General features: G+C 45.4%; 1 non-coding gene across 1 annotated transcript; it reads right to left on the minus strand.

The window, feature by feature from the left end:
• Positions 1 to 6,741: 6,741 nt before the first annotated feature.
• Positions 6,742 to 6,813, minus strand: TRNAP-UGG (transfer RNA proline (anticodon UGG)). Its single transcript has one exon. It is a non-coding gene; the product is annotated as a tRNA-Pro (tRNA).
• Positions 6,814 to 7,290: the final 477 nt, after the last annotated feature.

Below are 7,290 nucleotides of genomic sequence, written 5' to 3' on the forward strand. Positions count from 1 at the left end.
ACGCTGTATGTATACATTACATCAGGAATTGCATACACATGCGTCTAGGTACGGCAACCAGTTCGGAGGTTCTTCGCGTTCTCATCAAAGCACACTGCTCACGAAACACGGATTTGGACGATCTTGGTGGCTCGGCATGTCTGTTCATCATACGGCTCTTCCAAAGACTGAATAGTCCCATCAACATAAATAAATCATTAAAGGCCTCGAGGTTAGCGGTTCCGCTCAAACTGCATATATAAAAGCGCATTTGCGTAAGAAGTCGACGGACAGGTTTTAAGGCTACTCTTTGACTTCGTTGACAAACCTCCACTAATGTTGCTTGCGCTGTAATGCGCCAGCTCCATGTGCATTGAAGCGTTGGTCTTTTGAAACCGGGCGTGTCACCGAATAGTGCCACTATTGAAAAAAAAAACAGACACACAGGGGGATTTTAACGTCCGAAGCGACTCAAGCGATGAGGGACGTCGCAGTGCAGCGCTCCGGATTAATTTAATCATAAGGGCCTCTTTACTGCGCGTTGACAGCGGAGCATATGGGTAATTTTGCAATTCGCCTGGTACTAGATCCGGCTACCATGGCCTGGATCAAACCCGTGACTTTCAGATCTTCACACAAATGCCATATCCTCTGAGCCACCGCAGCTGGTTTTTAAAAATCAGACTTTTCAGGCATAAAGGTGGCTTTTGCGGCACTGCTGGCAGACGTCATGTATCAAGGTGAATCACGTTAACTATAGCAAGCTGGCTAATTAACTCCTGGTACATAGTTTTCTACCTACAGTAGTTAGGAGCTTGGTTGCAATTAAGCTGCGATTCTGCCCGGTGGGATGGAGAACGTGGCACATCCACCACAGAGTTGATATGCATGTATACTATCGGGGACAAAAGTATCTGGACGGCATATCTGGCGATTTTGGACCAGGTAAACAAATTATCATCTTATTTCTCTTAGCACACATGAAAGAATTCCAACTTTCACATCGAACATTATTGCCCAAGATTACTGGCCGATACGAAAGTTTTGCGCTTTGACTGCAGTTTGCATGCTCCATAGACTTTTGTCCCCGATAGTACAAGTCCTTGTTGCCAAGTCCAGCTTTCTTGAACATGAAATTTAATTACAAGGCACCTGTAGAATATTCTTTACGAGAATGTTGATGTCCATGGTCCAATCTTCCGACAATCCTTATTTTGAAATCTGCCCTTCCCTTGCAGCGAGTGTATAATAAGACTACCGTAGGAAAACAATGGTCTACGCCTTGGACAATAAATAACAGAGAACTAAAAGCGTTGCGAACAGCAATATACAAAAACTGTGTCCGTAAACAACTCCCCGTTGAAATATTTCCATGTCCTAAATTTCTGGGTACGCGTGTGGGCGTTGTGGTGGTGCCTCCACTTCAGCAGAGTTGGGGAGTGACGGTGGAGGTGGTGTTGGCCTCAAAACAAGCACCTTCGCTGAGCCACACCGTATTTATTAATCTGTAAAATTAACATAAATATAATCAGCCGCTTACAAATAACAACTTTCGGTAGTGATCAGATTCACCTTTAGGGAGATATAACTTGTACACAGACGAACTTCCTTTATTTACATTGAAGATACAAACTGAAAACACACACACAAACATTTAATTTTACTCGAACTTCCTGCGACTACTACACACTATAGCATGGTCAGGCTGTCCCAAGTATCAAAATGTTGTTATCGACTTCCAAACCGCATCACTATACAGGGATAATAGCGAAATTCACGAATAAACTAATTACTAATTAATGTACAGGGGCGGCAGAAAGTCAGGTGGGCGAATGACATTAGGAAGTTTGCGGGGATCATGTGGATGCAGTTGGTACAAGATGGGAGAGGCCTTTGCCCGCAGTGGGTATAGTCATGATGATGATGGCTAAATGCAATTCCTAGGTAGGTTTCTTTCTTCTTTTGCTACAAATGCTACTACCACAGGTACTTTTTGGGCGGTTTCTACTCGAAAACTGTGGACGATAAGCCTCGAATAGGAGGCTCTAGAGTAATTCTACATTAATAATGCGGCCATGCGGAAAAAGCTGTTTATGTAACCAGGCGATCGCTCAAATTTCTGAGGTCGTTAACGAGGCAACATGTGTTTTGGCGGAGGTCTTTATAACGCCACGGACCCCTCACGGTGCAACCTACTTCAGTCCCTCAGAACTACGCGCAGGCAGCTGGCGGCCGGAAGTTGGGTGGGAGCGTACAGGGTGGCAATAGGAGATGCATTTTTTTGCCGGTAAGTGCCCGGAGAGGCACCAATTTTTCGTGCGTTAGCAGCATAGTCTTATTACTAGTACATTTATCTGAAACTGCCCGTTCAATCATCCTGTACAAGTCGGTGACAAACGATGTACAAAATGAAAGTAGAAAACTTTCGCTGAACACCGACTGAACATATATTTTAGATTTGAAGAATTTTATTTTATCAACTTGTATTTCAGAATCATTGAGAATTTTCTTTCAGTCTAATACCTTAGATGATCCCTTCGAAGTTATATTTTTAAACATTCGTTTTGTTTCTTACGCTTCAGCAGTATGGATCGGCAGGCCTGTCGCTGTGGCTGGTTATGGAGTTAAAAAAAGAATATTTTTCCTGTCAAACAAAATTTATTGGCATAAAATATTCTGAATTAAAAGCTAGGGCGTGTAATGAGCCACCTCAAGTGTTTTTATCTGGAGGGTCTTGATTCCCAATACATGCGCAAACATCAAGAAAAAGTCACTTTTTTTGTTTAATTTTGGAGCATATTCTAAAACCCACTTCGTTAAAAAAAAACTTTTTAAAATTAGAGAGTTTTAGCTTACCGTGATCCGCGATCCGCTATTGAGATACGCCACCGCGCGTTCCACTGCGCATGCCCAGACCCCCCTTGACACCGACAGATGGCGCCACATACTGGATGTTGGCACACAGACCTGCCGCGTCGGGACCAATCAGCTTGACCGCCCCGCCCACGCGCGGTAGAGAGCCACGGTGGCGGATCGCGGATCACGGTAAGAGAGATTTAGCTTACCGTGATCCGCGATCCGCCACCGTGACTCTCTACCGCGCGTGGGCGGGGCGGTCAAGCTGATTGGTCCCGACGCGGCAGGTCTGTGTGCTGACATCTAAAGCCCCTCTATCTCTGGAAAGTAGCGAAATTGTAAGACCTTTGCCGCCGTTTCCCTCTCCCGGCGCTTTCCTCCTCGCTCCTCTACGCTCCCCTCTCCAAAGACAGAGTGAGGGCGGGTTTTCTGGTTTGGCGTTGGCTGCCGGGCCCCCTGACGTGACAAACACGTCACCATACGTCATCAGCGCGCGCAAAATCTTGTTTTGCTTGTTTTTTATTTTCTCGCTGCCGCCATTAAACTGCCTCGTCTTACCGTTCCTGTGGCTTGCGCGCGTGCAGTTTCGTGCACGCGATGCCGTGCTGCTGCGCGTTTCAGTGTTTAAGTAGAACAGAAACAGAACATAGAATAGTAGAACAGAACGACTGCCGTGCTTCGCTGATTACCAACACGGCACCGGCAAGGTTAATTGAGTTGAAGAATTTTTCACAGTCTCACATGTCACTGACGAACCCATCGCCAGCCGTAATCGAAACCGTAAAAATTGCTGAGAACTTTTTCCGCAGTAACAGAGAGGGTCTCCTCAAAATTTCAATCAGCACTGCACAACTGCAGGCCCGGATAAAAGATAGCATTTCATTGGTATCTTGCTTCCCAGCCTGCCACGATGTTGTAAAAGAGATTGTGAGTGTTTTCGTGAAAGTACGGATCCAGATTTTTGTCCGAGATGAAGCCTCCAAAATATCTCCAGTGACTAGTAGTAAATGCGGTAGCAAAAGCGTAGGCATGCGGGTCGCTGCAGCTCAGATTCGGTGACAGTATGCATTTGTAATTTCATGTTTTATTAATTTGAAACATTTGTGAAAGTTGTGGTTTGAAAATCTGCATACAATTAATATTTTGCCTGTCGCCTGAATGAATCTGTAAATTGTTCAAAATTTCTGGTAACTGCTTGCATTTTTTAAAGATATTCTCGTGCATATCTGAAGCTTATAATCATCGAAATTAAAATTGGATTGTAGCGTGTGTGAAAAATGTTTCTACGAAAATTATTTGCTTGCACTTCGTTTTCATATCTTTTCATTTCGTTAAGGTTTCTCAGCATCTTCCAATTGTCTAACAGCGTTTTTCTGTGCATTTATTTTTATTTGAAAATGTTTGTTTTCAATTAATGTGCCTGCGCCAGTCTTAGGACCCTTTTCAAAGCGACCTGTGCTGTGTCAATAAAATCAAAGATGCTACTTGGTTCCAATGTGCAACAGTGTTTATCGTTACATTTCTTCTGTATTTGAAACTGTGTATTTTGTATGCGCCACATCTTACGACCAGCAGACCAGTATTGTGACAATAAAATAAGACCCTATTTTGCCTGAGTCACTTTGCCGATCAATTGATTTTGCGAAGAAATAAAAGCCACTTTTTTCACCTACACTGCCTCTGATTAGCAGCTGTAGGAACACTGCTTTATCGTTTTCTTACAGATGTGATTTGAAAATGACAGCATACAACAATCGACGCTTTTGCTTATAGGTTAGCCAGAAGCGATTGATGTTAGAATTCGCCGGTTTGCCGCTCACGCGCAAAGATGCAGAAGATTTCTGAAGGGACCATTGGCTCTCATTCAGGGTCATCTATCTGTCACCCAACACAGATGACACCATAATTGCCTGCTCAGTTTATTTCCCGTTCTTGATGCTTCAGAGTACCCGAGCGCGATGCTGAGTGCAAACATTTCTTGCCGTTTTGAGCGTGTCTTCTCCTTCCTTCTTTGTTATTGCGAATAATATGTGCCGCTAAAACCAAACATAACATTTTCAAATCGATTAGTAGTTACCTGTGCAAAGCAGATTTCAAAAAACGCTTTAAAAGGCAGCACAAAAAGCCCCCGCCATTCACTATCATTGACCCTTCCGCGGCGCGCCTCGAGCGCAGGCAGGTTCAGCGTGCCGTGCGCAGCGGTCCCGCCGGTGGGAGGGTGAAATCAGAGGAGAATTGAGGAGGAAAGCAGCCGAAGGGAGGAGAGTTTCGCTACTTTCCAGATAGAGAGGCTTTACCGACATCCAGTATGTGGCGCCATCTGTCGGCGTCAAGGGCATGCGCAGTGGAACGCGCGGTGGCGGATCCCAGTAGCGGATCGCGGATCACGGTAAGCTAAAACTCTCTTCTATTAGAGAGTTTTAGCTTACCGTGATCCGCGATCCGCTACTGGGATCCGCACCGTGCTTTCCACTGCGCATGCCCAGACCCCCCTTGACGCCGACAGATGGCGCCACATACTGGATGTCGGCACACAGATCTGCCGCGTCGGGACCAATCAGCTTGACCGCCCCGCCCAAGCGCGGTAGAGAACCACAGTGGCGGATCGCGGATCACGGTAAGCTAAATCTTTCTATTAACTACAGCAGCCTGTCAAATGGTAGAAAAATTGTTTTGGCTGGACCGTTACTGGGGTTATTGTGAAAAATGTCCTAAAAAGGCCCCACTTTTTAATCTGTAGTGACCCAAGGAAATGCGGAAGATCAGTATATTGTTCCATTCATGAAGTCACATGAACGATCGAACAACACAAATGAAATATTCTAAAATATTATCGCCATTACAAATTTTGTTTCACGCATGAATTAAATTTTATCCTAGACCAATTTCCGCTTCTTTGCGGAAACTTCAAATAGCGCTCATATCTGCAAAAAAAAAAATTGTTTAGAACTATATATCGACGAAAGGCATTTTGCGCAATTTCCAACACAGCTTTTGTTTTTTGTTTTTTTCCCCGCAGAGAATTCGCGGTGGTTGCTTTTCCTGCTGCGGCCAGTGCCGCGAGCCTCGATTGCGACACTGTTGCCGTTGTCGGGTGGCGACAAGCTCATGATCTGGAGAAATTCGTGGGAATTTGGAGCCACAACTGGCACGGAACAAGGCTAACCAAGATTACCAAGATCATCATCGGGGAAGTCTTTTATCATGCATTGGAGGTCGGCTCTCATCGACCTAATGACGATGCGTTTGCAAAGTTAATGAGTCTGTGTGGCATGAATTTGACCTGTGGAACAGCTAACCAAGATTACCAAGATCATCATTGGGAAAGTCTTTTATCATGCATTGGAGGCCGACTGTGAGAACACGCTCCTCGACCTAATGACAATGCGTTTGCAAAGTTAATGAGTGTGTGCGGCATGAATCTGACCTGTGGAACAAGGCTAACCAAGATTACGAAGGTCATCATCGGGGAAGTCTTTTATCATGCATTGGAGGCCGGCTGTGAGAACACCCTCCTCGACCTAATGACGATGCGTTTGCAAAGTTAACGAGTGTGTGCGGCATGAATTTGACCTGTGGAACAAGGCTAACCAAGATTACCAAGATCATCACCGGGAAAGTCTTTTATCATGCATTGGAGGCCGACTGTGAGAACACCCTCCTCGACCTAATGACGATGCGTTTGCAAAGCTAATGAGTGTGTGCGGCATGAATTTGACCTGTGGAACAAGGCTAAACAAGATTACCAAGATCATCATTGGGGAAGTCTTTTATCATGCATTGGAGGCCGACTGTGAGAACACCCTCCTCGACCTAATGACGATGCGTTTGCCAAGTTAATGAGTGTGTGCGGCATGAATTTGACCTGTGGCGCTGGCTTAAAAAAAAAATGAAAAAAAAAATTATGGGCCCGTCCGGGATTTGAACCCGGGACCTCTCGCACCCAAAGCGAGAATCATACCCCTAGACCAACGGGCCAGTCGGAAAGCGTCTACGTAAAGCGTGATTTATATATTATGCAATGTTCAAATGGAAAAAGGCACCATATGCCCGCAAACTTGTCTGATGCCAGGAATTCCACAGCTTGTGCTTCGAGCCTTCAACTTTGGGAACAATTAAACTAGAGGCAGGTCTGCGTCGGGAGAAGTGGAGAGCGTTTTTTTTCTTTGAGCGGACGTTGTACCTCCCAGCACTCCTAAGTACAGAAATTTGCTCGAAAAGATACCTGGGGTTGCAGATTAGTCCAGTAGGCCGGCAGCGAGTCGCTTGAGAGCTGTGATGAACAGCTGGCCCTGCCGGTTGAGGTTCTATTTCCCGGTTATCGTCCGGGCGCGGGCTCGGTACCGCACCGGGGCTTCATAATAGATTAGCTTTGCCTGTATCAATTGGACACCAAATCCCTGTTTGTACATCCGATAAAGGCAACGAAAATGGAAAACAATTGCACTCTGAATA

Source organism: Amblyomma maculatum, chromosome 1, assembly GCF_055883805.1.
Source record: "Amblyomma maculatum isolate TAMU_Amacu chromosome 1, ASM5588380v1, whole genome shotgun sequence".
Lineage (NCBI taxonomy): Eukaryota > Metazoa > Arthropoda > Arachnida > Ixodida > Ixodidae > Amblyomma > Amblyomma maculatum.